This window comes from Geotrypetes seraphini, chromosome 3 (assembly GCF_902459505.1).
Source record: "Geotrypetes seraphini chromosome 3, aGeoSer1.1, whole genome shotgun sequence".
Classification (NCBI taxonomy): Eukaryota; Metazoa; Chordata; class Amphibia; order Gymnophiona; family Dermophiidae; genus Geotrypetes; species Geotrypetes seraphini.
In genome coordinates this window covers 44,643,687-44,665,691 of record NC_047086.1, presented here as the reverse complement: position 1 = coordinate 44,665,691, position 22,005 = coordinate 44,643,687, and the positions used below count along the sequence as shown (strand labels likewise).

Here is a 22,005-nt window from a genome sequence, read left to right as displayed (position 1 = left end):
TCTCTTATACTGTACTTTACTGTATTTACTACACTATGCTTGCCATACTGTCTATCATGCTACGATTTCTCAAGCTATGCATGCCACAAAATCCACCCCTTTTACTAAACAATGATAGCGTTTTTTTAGTACAGGGAGCTGCGATGAATGCTGCATGCTGTTCCCGACGCTCACAGGAACTCTATGAGCATCGGGAGAAGCGCGGAGCATTCAGCGCAGCTCCCTGCACTAATAACCGCTATCACGGTTTAGTAAAAGGAGGGGAATGTTTGCCATTCAATGTCCACTGTACTAGGTTTTATCATGCTACACGTGCCTTGCTATTTTTGCCACGTCGTGTCATACTAGGTTAGCCATGCTTGTAATACTATGCTCGCCGTGCTGTGCTATGTCTCACCATACCGTGTTTTGTGATATGGTGTTTTACCATGCTTTGTTAACTATGTTTTTGCCATTTTTGTCAGGCAATGTTCTGCTATGCTTGCCATCATTTTGTATGAATATGCTATATTATGTAATAATAATAATAATTATTATTTTATTTTTATATACCGCCAAAGCCATGATAGTTCGAGGTGGTTTACAACAAGAGGCGCTGGACAATCAGCGAAGTAGTTACAAGTCAAAGTCATCGAAGTAGTTACAATATAAAGTCGAAGAAGTTACAATGCAAAGTCATCGGAAATAAGGTACAGTTTGGGAGGAGTGATACACTAGATTCATAGGTTACAATCGGTTAAACAAATTCGTTTTTATTGATTTTCTAAAATTGAGGTAAGATGAGGAATGGTTGATGATGTTAGCCAGCCAGTCATTCCATTTACCTGCCTGAGAGGCAAGAGTTCTGTCCAGGAATCTTTTAAAGGTAAATTTGTAACCTGTTCTGAGCTCTTCTGGGAATACGGGATATAAAACCAAATAAATAAATAAATGACATGAGTCCAAAATCACCCCCAAACATTTTATATGCTGTCTAACAGGAAGAAATACCTCATTTATACTATAAACCAAAGGAAGTAGCAACTGTATCTCCCTCCCAATCTTTATAATGTTCAATATCAGCCCATTTGAGCGCATCCACTTAGAGTATATACTTGAATATAAACCGGTCTGAATATAAAATGAGGTAACCCTTTCCCCCTCAAAAAAGAGGAAAAAAGGTTGACTCAAATATAAATTGAGGGTAAAGCTCTTTTTCATTTCTTCGCCTCCCAGCCTGGCAGCCATATCCATTGCAGGCCTCCCGCAGGCCTGCCTTAAGCCCTGGTGGTCTAGCGGTGAGCCGGGACAGGCCGGTGCTGCTCCACAGTCTACCTTTTATGCCGTCACGGTCCAGATTTTGCAGTCTCACAAAGTTGCCATGGGAACTCATGGCAGCCATTTTGAACAGCAAGTCTGCAGTGAGCAGGAGCATAGGAAATTCTCTCCTATCCCAATTCACCTCTGGACTACCAGGGCATAAAAGGTAAGCTGTGAATAGTTCCGGGGGCAGGAGGAAGGCGGGATGGAGCAGAACCGTCTGGGACAGGATGCAGGAAGGACCTCTCCTGTCCTGGCTCACCGCTAGACCACCAGGGCTTAAGGCAGGCCCATAGGAAGCCTGCTGTGGATCTGTGAGGGAGTAGGATGATTTTGCAATGGGGGTTTTTTTCTATGTACCCCAAAATAGGGAAGAAAAATTGTATATCATCTGCATACATTCCATAACTCACACCGAGATTTCAAAATACCTGTCCCAATGATGTATGAAGTCAGCATAGGCATGAGATTTTAGCCAAAGGTGTTCAGTAGATCAGGCACAGTAATTTAGGTAGCAGATTCTTACCTTACAGATGAAGGAATGAGAGGATCAAGAGAGTCCAGAACAGAGGTGAGAATAGTATTATAGGAAGAAACAGCCTCAATGACAGACTGCTCTGGATTTCTATAGGTTGGTGGTTTTCTACAAATCCACCGCAGATTTCTTCACAGGTTACAACAAAACACACACGGACTCCCTCTTTTACTAAGGCACGCTTGCCGATTTATGGACACGTTAGCATTTAGCACGCGATAATCATTAGTATGTGCTAAATCGGTTAGCGCACCTTAATAAAAGGACCCCCATGGACTTTGTTGAAGACAAATTGGGTTGAGTTAGTCAGACTTCTCAGACTAGTTTCTATACCCTTACTGTTGTTATTCAAGAGGGTTTGTTTTTGTTTTTTTAGAGTTCAATTCCTCTTAACTATGCTCTGCATATAAGCAGAAAGGAACCCGGCTGCAGCACTGCAAAGAGTTATTACCATCATGTGGCATATACAGACACTATAAATAAGGAAAACGAGGGACAGGCACGGAAAACATGATGGTAAGGAAGAAGAGTTGATTTAACAAAGAACAAATGAAACACATTTGCCAAGACACCACTGAAAAGACAAGGCTATTTCAATGTAGAAACACTTCAGAGAATGCCTTAGTTGGTAGATTCAAATAGAACATTTCAGCTACAATGAAGGGCTGGAGGGGGAACCCAGGGGGGGCCCTTCTTAAATAATTTAATGGGCACAATGAGTAACTCACCAAATGAAACAGAAGAAGCATGAGCCACATATGATTTGTCTAGTACAAAGAAAGGAATGCATCACAAAAAGAGGACATGTTCCAGAAGATTCTACCTAGTGGGTAGGAAATGCATAGTTTAGAAATCTATATTAGCAAAAAAGCCTCTAAAGAATGTTAAAGGAGGTCAAAAATCAATTATCTGCGAACAAAGACATCCTCATCAATTTCAACATTGCCATTAGCACCACTATACTTTCTTTTTATTATTATTATTTTTTATTTTATTAATAACAATATGTACAATACAATAACACACACTTCCAATAAGTACAATACAATAATAATTATTATTATACACACATTATTACAACTTAATGAGGACTATGGACTCCTTTTACAAAGGTGCACTAGCGTTTTTAACGCACGCACCGGATTAGCACGCACTAGCCGAAAATCTACCACCTGCTCAAAAGGAGGCGGCAACGTCTAGCGTGTGTAAGGCTCTAGCGCGGCTTTGTGAAAGGAGCCCTATGTCTATTATAACAGGAAATGCAATCGGTTTAGAAGTGAAGATTCAGGAAGTTGTTGAACTTGATGTTCCATCCAGCATGGGGGTTCTCTGAAGAAGCCTGTCAGCGAAACGCGTTAGGATCCACCTGTACCTGCTGTAGCAAGTTGGCTTCCTAAACACTCACAGTTAAGTTTTGTCTACTTTGAGGATCATAGTTTTCACTTAAACATTGGACATTTTAAATGGACATTTATTAGAAAAAAGAAGAAAAAAAGTATAAAAAGATATTCACCAAAATTTAAATACCTTTCTACCATTTGAGGATGGTGCAATGATAGACTCTTTGAAAGTCCTTACAGGGGTTGTTGCCCCGGTTTGGTCACTTTCTTACCATCTATTGGTTCTGAGCATCTTCGAGGTTTAAAGGCATTTTCATTTTGGTTTCCGTTTCCTTTTTCGTTTTTGTCATATTATGAAATAACAACCTAAAATTAAACAAAAATTAAACATAGAATAAAATAAAATACTCACAAGCTGCATATATCCAATTCAGATGGGAGGGAGTTAGGGAAGATTCTCCTTCAAATTTTTACAAAAACCATCCAGGGAGGTCCATTTCTTAGTAAAATTAGCAATATTATTCTGTTTAATGGCTATTATTTCCTCATATTTTCTAATTATACTCAAATAATTCCACCATTCAGGAAAGTTGAGTTTAGAATTATCTTTCCAATTGATGGCGATATGGTGGATAGCTAATGCAATCATTACGGCAAATATTTTGGTATGGGTTTGTGGGATCATGATATCAGAATTTGAGGAGCATAGAATGATGGATTTGTAAGAGATGGGAGGATTATTTTCTAAATGTTACCGAATGCAGGTGAATTATCAGTTTCTGGGAAACCACCTGTTCAATTGCTTGCTAGGTATTCACCCTGGTATGTCCTGCAGAGAACGTGCACTGCAAAGCACACTGCTGGTACAACCCAAAAACATCATGTACATTCACAGTCATTTTTAAATTTATTTTTTAATCCTAAAAATTCTTATCCAAAAGTGCTATGTGCAATCTAGAAATTTTTGTCATTCAATATATGTGTCACTTGATTCCCCTGTAAGAGGAGAAAAAAAATCAATTTTCAAAAATTTGCAACCGCAATTTTAAAAGTGCTTAAACTTATCTTGGAGCTGATCGCAGCTGTCCATGTCCTATGGTAAGAAAGGTGCCTTGAGTGGATGCTCTACAGAGACCCCTGTTTCGCGTCTTTCCTCAGGGGCATGCTCAACTCAACCCGCTGTCATCCAAACAAACAACTCCAATACTGTATCGGATACTGTATACTGTTTGTGTGTGTGTGTGTGTGTGTGTGTGTGTGTTACACACACACACAATAATCTGTCTCACAAAAAACCCCAAAAGAAAAAGCCCTCCCCCACTGAAGACGGCCTTCCACATCGTTTCTTCGACGAACGGCACCGGGGACCGACCCCCTCATACCTGCACCAGTGAAAATTGGCAGGATGGATGGTTCCCCCCTCCCCCCCCGTGAGAAAAAATTGGCAGGCGAGATGCTCACTCCTTCCTGCCAATGAAGGCTCCCCCCCCCATGCCAGGTGCCCTTCACGAACCATCCCGTACCCTACCCTCTTCTCCTCTCCCCAAAAGGCAGGAGGGATGACCACTCTGTCCTGCCACCGGATGCTCCCCAAAATCTCCCCATACCTTAGTCAGAAGTCAGGAGTAGGAGGGAAGCTTGATCCCTCCTGCCCCAAGGCCTGTCAGTCCAAAATGGCGAGCCTCCCCCTCCCTGATTTATCATGTGATGCATGGGGAAGGGCCTCAAGCCCCGATTGGCTCAAATGCCTAAGGCCCCTCCCAAGGGGCCTTAGGCATCTGAGCTATTAAGGCTTTAGGCTCCTTCCTCTGTATCCTAGGATATAGAGGGAGGAGTCTAAGGCTTTGAATGCCGGTTCATCGAGGGGGTGTTGGGGAGGGCCTTCATCAACAGGGGAGGGTTGTGGTTTTTTTTTTTTAATGAGGCAGATATTGTGCATATGTAACACATGCACATGTGTGTCCACTAGAAATAAAAAAAGGTTTCCTGCCCCGAACAGCTGAGTGACAGGAGGCTGCTTTGGGGCCTCTCATTTGTTCAGGCTTCACCTACTGGCTCTGCGCATGTGTGAGAGTTACTCTCACAGCGATTCATCAGCGGGATCAGACCAGGATTACGACAAACCTCTGCTCAAATCATTTGCATGCAAACCTTTTTGTACATCAATAGCTCTTTTGGAATCGGCCAATAATCGGATCTGAACGGACTCATGTGGTCTTACTGACCCTGTTTAGTACATCTAGCTCAGAATCTGCCAGAGGGAGACTCCTGCCAGGTTGGCCCCAGAGCCAGGGATGCTCACAAGGGGGCATCACATTATAAAATCACTTGACTTAATCTTTGGAAAGTCAGCATACCATACGATATGCTGTCATCATGTAGCCACAGTCAAACGAACGTAGGGGAGATTACCAAAGATATGCTGTAATGAGAATAGAGATCAAAATGCTTTAAACAAAAATAATATATAAGATCTCTAAAGCAAAATCTAAAGTAAACCTATGATATAAAGCTTCTGAATCACATCATGTGAAAGTTAACATACACTCAGAATTATGTAATCAAGCCAAGGACCGAAGTCCCTATAGCGAGACCCACATTTTAAATGTTTAATTAAAGTGATTTTAGCTCATATACATTTGATGAAAAATATGTGTATTAATTTTAAACTTAGCTCATGAGGTGTTGAGGGTCCCGACGCAGACCACATTTCGTAACCCTTTTCAAGGAACCCACAGAGAAATACTACTTAAAAAGCATTTAAATTGAAGATGGAAGTCTGATTCCAATAGTTTGTAATCTTGTCATATGAGCAGTCTCAGAAATGAAGGCAATATGATCGGATGGTGGGTCTCGCTTTAGGGACTTCGGTCCTTTGCTTGATTACCCAATTCTGAGTGTATGTTAACTTTCACATGATGTGATTTAGAAGCTTTATATCATAGGTTTACTTTAGATTTTGCTTTAGAGATCTTATATATTATTTTTGTCATCATGTAGCTAAACATGAAATTGCAAAGGGGCCCTGGGCTTAACGCATTTTGACACAGGATTTTGGTAACATCTGCAAAAAGGCAAATCTTACCAGACAGACCTTTAGCAATATTCCTCTGCCTATACACCCAAGCATCCTTCTGGCTTTGGCCATTGCCTTTTCTTCATCCTATACGTCACCTCCTATACTATACTGTTCCCTTGGATTTTTTGCAGCTCAAGTGCATGATTCTGGATTTTCTAGCATTACATCTTGGTTGCCAATTTCTAGACCATTCTTCAAGCTTCACTAGATCCCTCCTGTGCATGATTCTGGATTTTCTAGCATCACATCTTGGTTGCCAATTTCTAGACCATTCTTCAAGCTTCACTAGATCCCTCCTGTGCATGATTCTGGATTTTCTAGCATTGCATCTTGGTTGCCTGCCAATTTCTAGATCATTCTTCAAGCTTCACAAGATCCCTCCTGTGCATGATTCTGGGTTTTCTAGCATCACATCTTGGTTGCCAATTTCTAGACCATTCTTCAAGCTTCACTAGATCCCTCCTAAGCTTTCCATTCCCTCTGCTGTCATATTCTACAAAGGTATGCTTTTATCTTGTTTTGTTTCTCTGTAACTTCCCCAGACTAAATTCTTTTTCCCTGCACGCTCTTCTCCTGCATCTTGATGTCTTCTCACTCCTGTTCTTATTACACTTACGTATCTCATTTCTGTCTGCTTGTTAGCTGTATACTTGTTACGCTGGAGACAAGAGCTATTTAGACAATATAATAACAGTATAGAGAGCCAAAATAAGTAAAACAACGAGGGGGTTATCTGAATGAAAGATAACAGCTGAGGGAGTTGCTGTTTATCTGGTGACGGGACTAAAGCACACCAGACAATTGTGCGCAGACAAAGGAGCTCAGACAAATGCGCGAAGGATGTCAGCGCGCCGAATTAAAAGTTACATTTAAAGTGCTCTGAAGGTGTGGGAGGGGGAACCCCCCCCCCAATACACACACTTTACTTAGAAATGTTGGCGCTGCTGTGGGGGGGGAGACCCCACACACACACTTAGAGAGGAAACTGTAATTTTTCTCTAAAACAGGGAAAAATTGCACTTTCCTCTGTAAAGGGGGGAGGTTCCCCCTCCTCTGAACCCCCCAACGGCAGCGCCAACACTTCTAAGTAAACTGGAGAGGGAGGGTTTCCACACACACCCACCCTTGGAACACTTTAAATTTAACTTTTAATCCGGCGCGCCAGTGGAAAATATTGTGGAATAAACATGCTTGAGATAAAGTCGCAGGCAACAGCAAGCTTTAAATGTAAACCGACATCATTACTGGGCAAATATGTGATGCTGTAACAAAATGAGCATGTTAAAATAGAAAGCCGATACTCCGTGGAGAGACTGTAATTGATGTTAGAGACAGGAAGGAGTATTTCCCCCTGGGGAATCTCAGCTTAATACTTAGCAACATTCTGGGACACAAACTCAGATTCACATTATCACTGCCAGGACAGCAAGTGGTCCAACCTAATGGGACCCTTTTGATTTCCGGCATTTACCACACTGTTTTGTTTCCATTAAGTTACTAATTCATCTGAAAGGGCACTTCTTAATGCAAAACCACTAATAGGAATCATGACATAGATAGACAAATAGAAGCATCTCTCTATATATATATATATTTTATGCCACAAAAGCTAAAGTGACTATAATAGGATATTACTACAGCACATTGTTAAAACAAAAAAAGGAAATTATAATAAGCCAAAAGTCTTTTCACTAAAATGGAAAAACTGTGCCCCAGTACAATTCAGCATTGCTATGCTGTCACTGGTTATATAACCATGTTTATTGCAATTCTGTGGTTGATCTCTTGCAAAGTACAACCACAAAAACAAAAAAAGCCTGTGTCCTGTGATCTCCTACTGCCACCTTATGTAATCTCTTATTATTACACAGAAACCAGGCCTAAACTGATAAATTGCTGCTGCCTGAGTGAAGCAAATCGGAATTACACTTGAAGGGGTTTTGTTAGTTTGTTTGTTTTGGGGTGGGGTTTTTTTTTGTGCGTGTGTGTTTCTTTTTTTTTCTTTTTTTTTGCTCTTAACATCAAAGCTCATTTTTTCCAAGCGCTCTTCAGGAAATCAAAGCACAGCTCTTCTCTGACCCGCCTGCAATTTATGAATATTAATCAACACACCAGAATGTTTGATCTCTGTTCAAAATGTTGTGCTCAAATGTGTATCACGTTCCAACAAAGAAATATTCTTACCTGAAATGTATTTCTTGTCTGAATGTAGAGAAAAAAATACTCTAATAGGAATGCTGGGAATTATTTTAAAAAGGGATGCTTAACAAGACTAAGAATGTCATAATGCCCCTGTATTGCTCCATGGTGCGACCTCATTTGGAGTATTGCATTCAATTTTGGTCTCCCTATCTCAAGAAAGATATAGGGCCTGTTTTACAAAGCCATGCTAGCGGCTGCAGCACAGTAACGGCCCCGAAGCCCATAGAGATTTAAAGGGCTTCGGAACTGATGCAGCTTTGTAAAACAGGCCTATAGTGGCGCTGAAAAAGGTTCAAAGAAGAGCGACCAAGATGGTAAAGGGGATGGAACTCCTCTCATATGAGGAAAGACTAAAACGGTTAGGGCTCTTCAGCTTGGAAAAGAGACGGCTGAGGGGAGATATGATTGAAGTCTACAAAATCATGAGTGGAGTAGAATGGGTACAAGTGGATTGTTTTTTCACTCAGTCAAAAATTACAAAGACTAGGGGGCACTCGATGAAGTTACAGGAAAATACTTTTAAAACCAATAGGAGGAATTTTTTTTTCACTCAGAGAATAGTTAAGCTCTGGAACGCGTTACCAGAGGATGTGGTAAGAGCGGATATCATAGCTGGTTTTAAGAAAGGTTTGGACAAGTTCCTGGAGGAAAAGTCCATAGTCTGCTATTGAGAAAGACATGGGGGAAGCCACTGCTTTCCCTGAATCGGTAGCATGGAATATTGCTACTCTTTGGGTTTTGGCCAGGTACTGGTGACTTGGATTGGCCACCGTGAGAACGGGCTACTGGGCTTGATGGACCATTGGTCTGACCCAGTATAGCTGTTCTTATGCTCTTACATGTGCCATTGTAACATCACTGATGAGATTGGCTCTGAGGCACTGTGGAATGAGGCATTATGACATCACAATCTCAGCTCTGGAATGTTGCTCTCATTGGGGTTCCAGAATCTTGCTACTCTTTGAGATGCTGGAATGTTGCTACTCCTTAGGTTTTGGCCAGGTGCTAGTGACCTGGATTGGCCACCGTGAGAACGGGCTACTGGGCTTGATGGACCATTGGTCTGACCCAGTAAGGCCATTCTTATGTTCTTATGTACAGTTAAAAATCAAGCACTATGGAGCAATTACATCAGGAGTTAATTCAAAAGAAGGGCACATACCCTCTCCTTTAGTAACGCGTAGCGTGGGTTTTAAGTTTCAAGTTTCAAGTTTATTTTTGACTTATTGAATCGCTTAATTTAATTTGCTAAGCGATTTACAGATAAAAAAGATACATCAGATTAATTATAAAAAGATACATAAATTTAACACATTATCATACAAAGTAATAAATAAAGTCATACAGACTAACAGACACATGGGGAAAGAAAGGGTAGAACTACAATTGTATATATTAAAGAAAACATAAATGGTAAAAATACAACAGGTAGGAGAGATAACGGGGAATTAAAAAGATAAAAAAGCACCAGTAACGGCTCCAACGCTCATAGGAATTCTACGAGCGTCGGAGCAGTTACCGCCGCTGCCGGCGCTAAAACCCGCACTACGCGTCAGTAAAGGAGGGGGATAATTTTAACCAGAAAATAAAGAGATGACAATTTTTTTTTTTTTTTTAACATATAGGGATAGATTCAGTAAATGGTGCTCAAAAATCAGGGTTCAATGCTATCCTAGAATGGGCACTCAGGCCTGGATTCCCTAACCGGCGCTGGGTTTTTATGTGCCAGTAGGCACCCAGCTCATTAACAATGCCATTTAAAGGAAGTTTTTAACTGAGTTTCAAGGCACCTATAAAATCGGCACCAGAATCGCACTTCCGTAGGCGCTTTACGCCGCCTAACCCCACTAATACCAGAAGTGTCATTAGGTGGCCTAAAGCACCTATGGAGGCGCAATTCACCTCAAAGGTAGGCGCCGGAAATGTAGCTTACATTTGGAAAACCCTAGCTTACATTTCTGGCGCCTACCTTTGTTTCTTGCTTTTGAGGAATCCTCATCCGTGCAGTATTGTTTTCAGTGTCTAATCCACGTGCTTTAATATTAGGACTTTTAGGGACCCCTGAGGAAGAACATAAGAAGTTGCCTCCGCTGGGTCAGACCAGAGGTCCATCCCGCCCAGCGGTCCACTCCCGCGGCGGCCCATCAGGCCTATCACCTGTGCAGTGGTCCCTGACTATTCCTATAACCTACCTCAAATCCTATCTGTACCCCTCAATCCCCTTATCCTCTAGGAACCTATCCAAACCTTCTTTGAAGCCCTGTAGTGTCCTCTGGCTTATCACGGCCTCCGGAAGCGCGTTCCATGTGTCCACCACCCTCTGGGTAAAAAAGAACTTCCTAGCGTTTGACGCTAGGAAGTTCTTTTTTATCCAGAAACATCATTGTCGAAACACGGACCATTTTGAATAATAATAATAACTTTATTCTTCTATACCGCCATAATATTGTGACTTCTAGGCGGTTTACATTGAAGAGAGCTGGACAAACAGCGAGTAACAATATGTAGAATTATAGGAAGTAATAATAATAATAATAACTTTATTTTTGTATACCGCAGTACCAGAATAGTTCAGAGCGGTTTACATGACAAGAGACTGTACATCTACAGCGAAATTTACAAATAAGTCAATCAATCAATATAACTTAGCGAGTCGGGAGCAGGCAAGAAGGAGATAGAGAGGTTATAAACAAGTCAATCGGCGTGGCTTAGGAAACTTAAAACTTAAAAGAAATGCAGCGAATTACAATGTACAGTTTGTTAAGAATTTCAGAGGGGACATATTATGGAAGAAGCAATGGAACATGTGTTTGTTGTAATTACTGTTTAGGTGATTTATCTGTCGAATAAGGCCGTTTTTATGACTTTTCTAAAAGCGTCGTAGGTCAGTCTAGCTCCATTAATGTAGTTGTCTAGCCAGTGTTGTTGTTTGTTTGCTTGGTACATAAAAGTCCGATCCAGAAAGGTTTTGTATTTACAGCCGGTGACGCTTGGGTATGCAAATAGCTTGCAGTTTCTGGTTTGTATAATACGAAGTGAGATAGCAAGTATGTAGGAGTCCACACCTCTCTATGATTTAGGTCCTAGATATATTTTATGTGGATTATCCAATCTGTGAATAAAGCCTGCATCTTGAACATCACCATCTCCACAGATCTATTTTGTTTTCGCCTACCTTTGCCGACACACAATCGGCAGCTGCTTTTGAGGTGGCCACCTACAAAGGTGCCGGTGACAGAATCCGGGCCTCATGAATTAGCACTGAGCACCAATTTCAGCACCCAAATTTGGATGCGGGACCCAGGTGTAATTCTCGGCATCCCCTGTATTCTATAACACTGCATTCAAATTTTAGGAATGCCCCTGACCTGCTTATGCACCTCCTACGGCTTCACTCCCTTTACAATCCCAATGTGCGCCATGGGATTTAGGCCCACATTGTTATAGACGAGGTGCACTGAAAATTTGAATTCCATTTAGTTGAGCACGCATTTTGGATCGGCATGGTCAGTTACAGGTGTGTCAAGACTTTTCATATAACTCGGGTTCTAAGATAGTTGCTTTGGTTACCAGAGTGCACCATAAAGCAGCATTCTCAAACTCAAACCCTTTGCAGAGCCACATTTTGGATTTGTAGGTTTGGGTGTCAGGTCAAAAGCGCGCCGGGACAAAGGCGCGCGCAGACAATTGAGCGCAGCGCGGAGGCGCGCAACGCAGAAAATTACAGTTTTTAGGGCTCCGACGGGGGGGGGCGTGGGGGGAACCCCCCACTTTACTTAATAGAGATCGCGCCGCGTTGTGTGGGCGTTGTGGGGGGTTTGGGGGGGTTTACTGAAAACTTCACTTTTTCCCAGTTTTTAGGGAAAAAGTTAAGTTTACAGTAAAATATGGAGGGTTACAACCCACCAAACCCCCCACAACGCCCACACAACGCGGCGCGATCTCTATTAAGTAAAGTGGGGGGGGGGTTCCCCAACAAAACCCCCCCGTCGGAGCCCCTAAAAACTGTAATTTTCTTCGGCGCGCACCTCCGTCTTGCGCTCAGTTGTCGGCGCGCGCCTTTGTCTTTCGCGGGGTTGTCTATGAACCGTAGGTTTGTGGAGGGCCACAGAAAAAATAATGCCTTATAGAAATCACAATTTTGCATGAGGTAAAACTCGTTATTGTTTATAAATCTTTCCTTAATTGCTTCTGATCATCTCAGCTATACACAGCTGAAAGCAGTGCAATATGCAGAAAGTGAAAAATATCTAAACTTCACTTTCTGCATGTTGCACTGCTTTCAGCTGTGTATAGCTGAGATGATCAGAAGCAATTAAGGAAAGATTGTCCCACCTAATAAAACAACTACAGACTGTCCAGAACACTGCCCTCAGACTGATCTATTCCCTTCGAAAATTTGACCACATCACCAACGCCTTCCTAGATTCACACTGGCTTCCAATACAAGCCCGCATCCAATTTAAGCTATATTGCATAATATTCAAAACATTAAACGGAACGGCACCCTCCCACTTAAACAACCGCCTAAATAGGAACCTCTATTCCAGACAAAGGAGAACCCAGTCCCCTTTCTCCTACCCCCCTTATAAAGGAACTAAGCGCAAAAAGATGTACGACAACCTACTAGCAACACATGCAGCTAAATTGGACCCCTCCATCACCAACCTACTGACAGCTTCAACTGACCTCAAAGCTTTTCGAAAAGAAATCAAAACCATACTATTCAAGAAATACATTCTAATTTCCTAACCCCACTCCTCTCCCCTCTCTCCCCTTCTTAGGATCCTCCCTTCAAAATGTGAGTTAGACCTAACGCCTTTAACTGTATTCCTCTTCCTGAAAACGTCCAGCTATCGTTTAGATGTATTAGGCCCTACGTCGTTAATTGTATTCCTATTCCTGGAAATGTCCAGTTATCTTTTTGTTGTAATCCGCTTAGAACTGCAAGGTACAGGCGGAATAGAAGTCATTAATGTAATGTAATGATTTAGATTCTAAAGTATCAACTGGAAGAGAGAAGACTTTTGTAGACGGGAGAATCAATATCCAACTTGTGCCTGGAAAACTTGTGCCTTAAGCGTCCAGTGGTCGCGGCCGCAACTGCCTTCAGCTCTCACCTCCTCCAGAACCAGACACAACCGCCATCTTACATCAAGCAGTCATCGCCAGGAGAAGTGCCGAATTTCGCGAGAGTTCATGAGATTACGTACACACGCACAAGCTGCACTGCCTCCAATGGTTGCCTTACGTTCATTTAGATCAGATCACCTCATTCTCCGTGCTGTTCTAATATCTAATCTAATCTAATATTGTTCTGGAGCGTTGCCCGCCTCACTGCTGTAACCTCACGCAAGCGCTTTCCTGCGTGTGTACACAATTGCCCTCTCCACTCCACCTCACAATCGCTTGCAGACGCAGGAAAGCGCTTGCGTGAGGTTACAGCAGTGAGGCGGGCAACGTTCCAGAACAATATTAGATTAGATTAGATATTAGAACAGCACGGAGAATGAGGTGATCCGATCTAAATGGGGACTTTCCTTGAAACAGCTATTTGCGAAACACGAATTCACGTCGGAGTCCCTCATTACTGTGCTTTTTGATATGACTATCTTTAAAGATATATAAGTTTCAAGTTTCAAGTTTATTATGGGACTTGATAAATCGCTTAATCGGATATTCTAAGCGATTTACATTTAAAATTTACAATGTAAAATCAAAGAACAATAATAATGCAATACATAATACATACAATTTAAATAATGGCTAAAATATTCTAAATTTAAACAATATAAAACACTAGGAAGGGAGGGATGAAATATAATTTTAAAATAAAGAAGAAACATTAAAGGCATATACGAAAAGGATATACAGTAATTAAAACATGTTCAACCAAATGATTAATTCATGAAATATAAAATTATGTAGAAAAGGCATCTTTAAAAAGAAAAGTTTTTAACTCAATTTTAAATTTTCCAAGGTCTTTCTCCTCCCGTAAAGAAATAGGGAGGGCGTTCCATGTTTGAGGTGCCGTACAAGAAAAAATAAGTTGTCTTCTTGTATTAATAATTTTTAAAGATGGGATCGATAGCAGATTTTGTTCACTAGAACGTAATATTCTCTTTGCAGAGTATGGAATCAGTAATCTATATAAAAAAGCAGGGGTCTTATTAATTAAAGTTTTAAAAATAAATGAATTTTGACCGATGAGGAGGCTTGCTACAAAATATCTGAATTATACATGAAATAGATAATTCAGGGAGCGCAGGGAGAGGGGGGACATGATCGAGACGTTCAAGTATCTTACGGGCCGCATCGAGACGGAGGAAGATATCTTCTTTTTCAGGGGCCCCACGACAACAAGAGGGCATCCATGGAAAATCAGGGGCGGGAAACTACGAGGTGACACCAGGAAATTCTTTTTCACTGAAAGGGTGGTTGATCGTTGGAATAGTCTTCCACTGCAGGTGATTGAGGCCAGCAGCGTGCCTGATTTTAAGGCCAAATGGGATCGGCACATGGGATCTATTCACAGGGCAAAGGTAGGGGAGGGACATTAGGGTGGGCAGACTGGATGGGCCGTGGCCCTTATCTGCCGTCTATTTCTATGTTTCTATGTTTCTATGATGTAGCCCTGAGGTCATAAGAAGAATTATAAGAATGCTAAAGAATGAATTTCCGAAATTACATGTGAAATATTAAGCTATATTTATTGAAGCAATTTTATATGAAGAAGAATGAATTGAGCAATATGAGTATTTATTGTGAGTGTTGCATGGATTGAAGAATTAAGTTATTAAGCTTCACTCTAAGTTATTTCAAGACTAATAGGCTTTATATTTGGTTACAGTTATTAGTGGGACTAGAAGAAATTCCTCAAAATTGTTGATTACTATGGACTATATTCACAAGCATCTCATAATTTGAAGCCCTAGAGATTATTAAACAACATTTAGAACAAGCTTCTCTAGCCCACTGTTCTTCAACTGCCGGTCCGCAGACCGGTGCCGGTCCACAGAAAATTCCTGCTGGTCCATGCAGGGCAGGCGAGATTGACATCTGCAATTTCCTACCAGTCTGCGCAGGGCCGGCAAGATTGACAAGCTGAAGTCCGCGCAGGGTCGGGGAGATCATGGAGAGCCTCCAACAGTGGCTTTCTTCCCTACCAGCAGCTGTACTTACCAGTGCAGCAATTCAGGAAGGCAGCCTTGAGGCTTTTGCTGAGTCACGGCCGCCTCTAATGATCAACTTCTTCTTTCCTCAAAGGCACGACCCTTCAAAGGACCCAAGGCTGCCTTCCTGAATCGCTGCGCTGGTAAATACCGATAGCTGCTTGCAGGGGAGAAAGCCACTGTTGGAGGCTGGGAAGCTGCTGGGCAAGGGGAAAAAAAGGGACAGCTACTACTGGACCTGGAGGGAAGGAGAAGGAGAGATGCTGCTGGGAGGGGAGGAGGGAAAGGGAAGGGAAGGGAAGAGAGTTACTGCTGGACAGATGAGGAGAGAAGGGAGAAGGAAAAAGGAAGGAAACAGCTGGCAGGGAGATTAGAGGAGGGGAAGGGGAGAGACAGGAATGAGAAAGTAGAGAGATGGGAAGGTGAGTCAGCAGAGAAATAGAGAAGGACAAAGATGCTAGATCTGGTGTAGGAGAGATAAAAATGAAGAGAGCAGTGAAGCTGGAATGAATCATGTAAAAAGGAGAGAGGAGGCACAAGCTGGATGGAAAGGGGAGAAGGTCAGAGAAAGAAGACAGATATCATACGGAAGGGGGAGAGGGCAGACAGTGGATGGAAGGGGCAGACGCTGGAAGGAAGAGAGTGAAAAGAAGATGAAAACAGAAACCAGAGACAACAAAAGGTAGAAACAAATAATTTGATTTCTATTTTGTGATTAGAATATATCAGATTTGAAATATATATCCTGCTAGAGCTGGTGTTAGACATAACTGGGGATTGCAAAGTCCAGGCAGTGGCTTAGGGCTCTCTCTGACCAGGGGGGCAGTTGCCCTAGTTGCACTCCCCTAACCCTATTCCTGCTATGTGTGACTGCGGTATTCTGTTAGCATGATATTTCTGCGTAGTATTCTGTAATAATTTGGCTTATTCAGTTTTCTTGATAGTAGAGGGGATATATGTGAAGGGGAGGGGAGACAGGGGTTTTGTTGATCCTTGCTCTGTATTATTTGTATTTATAAATAGACAATTGTGCAGAAAATTGTTTCTTTTTATGCTTTAATAAAATACATTCAATATAAAATCATAACTGAGGCTTGTGCAGATGGAATCAGATGGCTTGCGAGGACCGAGCTCACGGAGAAGGTGCATAAACAGGGTTTTTAAATTTCAGTCCTAGTAGTTTGCTGGTCCACAAAATAATTATTTTCCCCCACCAGTCCATAGGTGTAAAAAGGTTGAAGAACACTGCTCTAGCCCATACAGTACCCATTGAACTTACAAGGATTGTAACAATGACTTTACTATTGCAGCTAAGTTTTATCAACAGATTTCAGGGATAGCAATGGGGGCTATCTTATGAAGAAAACTGGGTATATCCTTCACAATGGGCTAGTCACATAGTATGCTGGTGGCGTTATATTGGTGATGTTTTTGTGATATAGAATGGACAGATAGAGGCATTTTTACAATTTTTTTTTATATTTGAATTCCTGTCATTCCTCAATCAAGTTTGAGTATACATGCCATTCTACTTATGTGAATTTTCTAGATGTTAAAGATTTTTTTATTGCAAAATTATTTTATTGGGCAATAGAGAAAACCAAACACATGTGCGAGACAATCAAGGTAACCATAAGAACACAAGAACAAAAGAATAGCCTTACTGGGTCAGACCAATGGTCCATCAAGCCCAGTAGCCCATTCTCACGGTGTCCAATCCAGGTCACTAGTACCTGGCCAAAATCCAAGGTGTAGCCTGGAATCCAATATTCCATGCTACCAATACAGGGCAAGCAGTGGCTTCTCCCATGTCTTTCTCAATAACATACTTTTCCTCCAGGAACTTGTCCAAACCTTTCTTAAAGCCAGCTACGCTATCTGCTCTTACCAAATCCTCTGGCAACGCTTTCCAGAGCTTAACTATTCTATGAGTGAAAAAAAATTTCCTCCTATTGGTTTTAAAAGTATTTCCCTGTAACTCCATCGATGGATCCAAAATTGGCTGGCGGATAGGAAGCAGAGGGTAGTAGTAAAAGGACACTACTCTGACTGGAAAGGGGTCACGAGTGGTGTCCCGCAGGGGTCAGTGCTGGGACCGCTGCTGTTCAATATATTCATTAACGATCTGGAAACGGGCACAAAGTGCGAAGTTATCAAGTTCGCGGACGATACAAAACTCTCCAACAGGGTCAAAACTGTTGAGGAATGCAAAGAACTGCAGAGTGACCTGAACAAACTGCGCGAGTGGGCAAAAAGATGGCAGATGAGCTTCAATGTGGAGAAATGTAAGGTCTTGCATATGGGGAAAGGGAACCCCATGTACAGCTATACGATGGGAGGAAGGGTGATGGGGAAAGGCACCCTAGAAAAAGACCTGGGGGTATTGGTGGATACAACAATGAAGCCAGCGGCGCAATGTGCAGCGGCCTCAAAGAAAGCGAACAGAATGCTGGGCATTATCAGAAAAGGTATCACTACCAGAACGAAGGAGGTTATCCTGCCATTGTATCGAGCAATGGTGCGACCACATCTGGAATACTGTGTCCAATACTGGTCACCGTACCTTAAGAAAGACATGGCGATACTTGAGAGGGTTCAGAGGAGAGCAACTAGGATGATAAAAGGAATGGAGAACCTTTCATATGCCGAAAGGTTAGACAAACTGGGGCTCTTTACCCTGGAAAAGCGGAGACTGAGAGGAGACATGATACAGACGTATAAAATCATGAAAGGCATAGAGAGAGTGGAGAGGGACAGATTCTTCAGACTAGCGGGGACAACAAAAACAAGAGGTCATCCAGAAAAACTGAGAGGGGACAGATTCAAAACGAATGCAAGGAAGTTTTTCTTCACTCAGAGGGTGGTGGACTCCAGGAACACGCTTGCAAAGGAGGTAATAGGACAAAGTACAATACTGGGGTTCAAAAAGGGACTGGATGACTTCCTGGAAGCGAAGGGGATTGCAGGGTATAGATAGAAGGTTACTCTACAGGACATAAGCGAAAAGCGTATGTGAGTTTTAGGGTAGGAGCACTATCAGGTCCTGGACCTGAGGGGCTGCCGTGTGAGCGGACTGCCGGGCACGATGGACCTCCGGTCTGACCCGACAGAGGCAATTCTTATGTTCTTATGAGTGTCCCCTAGTCTTTGTAATTGTTGATGGAGTAAAAAATCGATCCACTTGTACCCATTCTACTCCACTCAGGATTTTGCAGACTTCAATCATATCTCCCCCCAGCCATCTCTTTTCTAAGCTGAAGAGCCCTAACCGTTTTAGTCTTTCCTCATAATAGCAGAATATATGCATTGTGTCCACTGGTGAACAGACGCCCAGTTTCAAACCCTATTGAACCCCCCAACCCCCCAAAAATACAACAAGCAGTGAGAAATATACATAGCAAACCCCATCATAATGCAAGTTTCAATAAGAAATAGTAAAATAAACCCCAATCCCACCCCCACATGATCATATTCAAAGGATAAACTGTTGACAGATAAAAGAATCACGCATTAAATCAAAGAAATAAAGATCATAGAGAAAACAGGCAACGTGAACCCAAGGAAGAATGGAAGGAAAACAGATTTTGTACTTGTCTACACTAAAACCACTGATAGGAATACATTGCTGCACTATAGTAGTGTACACCCTGCCTCAGGGGTGTGTTTAGGTCTAAAAGAAATACACTTTTATTAGACCTCAAAACACCCCTGAGACAGGCCTCCATCTGGATGCCGAAACATAGACCATGTCGGGTCATCAACTGGATCCTTTCACACTAAGGGCATTGTGTTTATAGAACTTTTTATTCATGTGTTTCTACATGTATTTTATTTTAAGTTAAAATAAATTAAAGATTGCTTGTCTCAAGGTTGACATATTCTATCCCACTCCCCATATGTTCTCTTTCTGTTGGCTTTTACGTTGGGTTTTTGTTCACTTTTCTTTGTTCTACATTTGTTTCAGCAGTTGAACCAGCCACCCTACAGTCCTGACCTGGCTCCCTCGGATTATTTCCTGTTCCGAGTTTTGAAGAAATCTCTCCGTGGACAGCGGTTTTCAAGTGATAAAGACGTCAAGGAAGTTGTGATGTCCTTGTCTGAACGTCAAACAGAAGAATTATTTTCAAAGAGGTTAAAGTCATTGCAGGAAAAGTGGATGGTGTGTATGGAGCTATCAGGGGACTATATTGAAAAATAAAACAAAATTGTTTTAAAAACTCTTTTCTTTCCTACTGAGGTAGATAAATTATTGAAAGCCCCTCATACATCATTTCTGGCTTTTGTATTTTGGAAAAGCAGAGAAGAAAATGCATGTCTGCTTCTCTTGTGTCAGTACGTGTCTGTCTAAGTACTGCATGATTAACGTGACCATTTGTTTTTTTCATTAAAAGGGGACATCTATTAATTGTCAGACCCGCCCCCCCCCAATTCCGCCCTATCCCCACCCCATCCCGCCCTAGTCCTGCCCCCATCCCACCCTAGCCCCGCCCCATCCCACCCCCAATTTCTTCCATTCATTTTTCATGTACACATAATATCTTATTAATTCATAATGGTAACCATAAAATTTTTATAAACTACAAAGCTCACTATATGCAGAGAAAATGTTAATTATCATTGATATTTGGGGGGTTTCAAAGATGTCAAGGCAGATGACTTAAAAATATGCAATGTCACCTCAGTAACTATAGAAAAATAGACAAATATAGTGCAAAATATAGACAGCAGATATAAATTCTCAAAACTGACATATTTTGATCATTAAATTGAAAATAAAATCATTTTTCTTACCTTTGCTGTCTGGTGATTTCATGAGTCTACCAGATCTTACCTGGTGGTCTAGCGATGACATGGGACAGAAGTGATCTTCCTACACTCCTGCCCCGTGCAGAGCCGTCTTCAAAAATGGCTGCTATGAGTTCCCGTTATAGTCTCGTGAGACCACAGGAACTCACAGCAGCCATTTTTGATGACGGCTCTGCAAGAAGCAGGAGTGTAGGACGATTGCTCCTGCCCTGCATCACTGCTACACCACCAGGTAAGGTCGATTTGCTAGAGGGGGTCCCGGCACAAAAAATGTGAATAGGCGAAACCTCTGGTCCTGAAACCGCAAATAAGGCGGGAGACATTCTGGTCCTAGTCGAAAACAAACTGCGGTGAGGGCTAACAAAAGTGGACCTTGGCACCAAAAATAAAAATGGTGAAAACTAGCGGTCTCATGGTGGAAGGAGTGTTTGCTGTTTCTGAGCTGGTATTAACAATCTCAATAATTTTTGTATAGAGAGTCCATTGTTGGGAGTTTGTGATACAGAACTGGTGATGAAGAGTTTATATTGAGATTCTGCCCAATGGCGTAGGGGTGGACTGCCCTGGGCACCATTTTTTTTGGGGCCCCCCCCCAGCACCTCTCCATCCACCCCACCCCCACGCCATGTTCATACCCTCCCCCCACCCCCGTACCTCTTTAAATCATCATCAGTTCAACTTTTCAGGCCTGCTGCTTGTGCCGGCTTAGCTCCCCTCTGAAATCACTTCCTGGTCGCAGGGCCAGGAAGTGATGTTAGAGGGGAAGCCAACGCCAATGCAAGCAGCAGGCCGGAGAAGCTGCTTGCGCTGGCAAAGACTTAAGAGGTACGGAGGGAAGGGAGGGCACATATGTGGCATGGAGGATGGGGAAGGAAGAAGGAGGGCACAGGAGAGAGCCACCGCCCCGTGTGCATTCTACCCTTGCTACGGCTCTGATTCAGTCCAGTCCTGTAGAAAATCCAGACTTCATCCCACACAAAGTAATTTATTGAATGATACTATCAATTATAATGGCAGCTGAAACAAGCTAGAGGGAGATGATTTCTCTAGGCAAAAAAAGGCCCTGGTGTCAAACTGCTAATTTAAGAGTGGGTGGTGGAGAGGGGGAGGGGTGTGTGATGTGGCGATAGGTGTGATGTACAGAAATAGTGCTTTGGCATGCCCCCCTCCAAAACTAGCTTGCCTCCTAGTTGCCACCCTGTCTACAAATGTCACTACTGTAATGTCACAGATGAACAAACTGACAATGCAAGCAAATTTATTCTGCAGGGTGGGTTACTTGTTACAAAATTCATTAAAGTTGCCAGAATCCTCTCTCAGATTTTTATTAACCTCTGAGCTCTACCTTATTTTCCACTAGTTTCACCATCATAAAGTAGTAGCTGAAGGCACGTTTCAGAGTACAATAAGAAGGCTCTGTGGTCTACATAAGATGGTATAAGCCCCACATAGACAGACATCAGAAGTCACTCCTGGACTCAGCTTGCAGTCTTCTCACCTCCATCTCCCAGAATTCCTTGAGTGCGTTGCTATAGAGACAGAGTAGAACTGGTGTCGGTGGTGAGGGTGGAG

General features: G+C 42.3%; 1 long non-coding RNA gene across 1 annotated transcript; it reads left to right on the top strand.

Annotated features, from left to right (window-relative positions):
• Positions 1-212: 212 nt before the first annotated feature.
• Positions 213-20,117, top strand: LOC117358265. The gene is made up of 3 exons (XR_004538983.1): positions 213-689; positions 2,211-2,350; positions 19,592-20,117. It is a non-coding gene; the product is annotated as an uncharacterized LOC117358265 (long non-coding RNA).
• Positions 20,118-22,005: the final 1,888 nt, after the last annotated feature.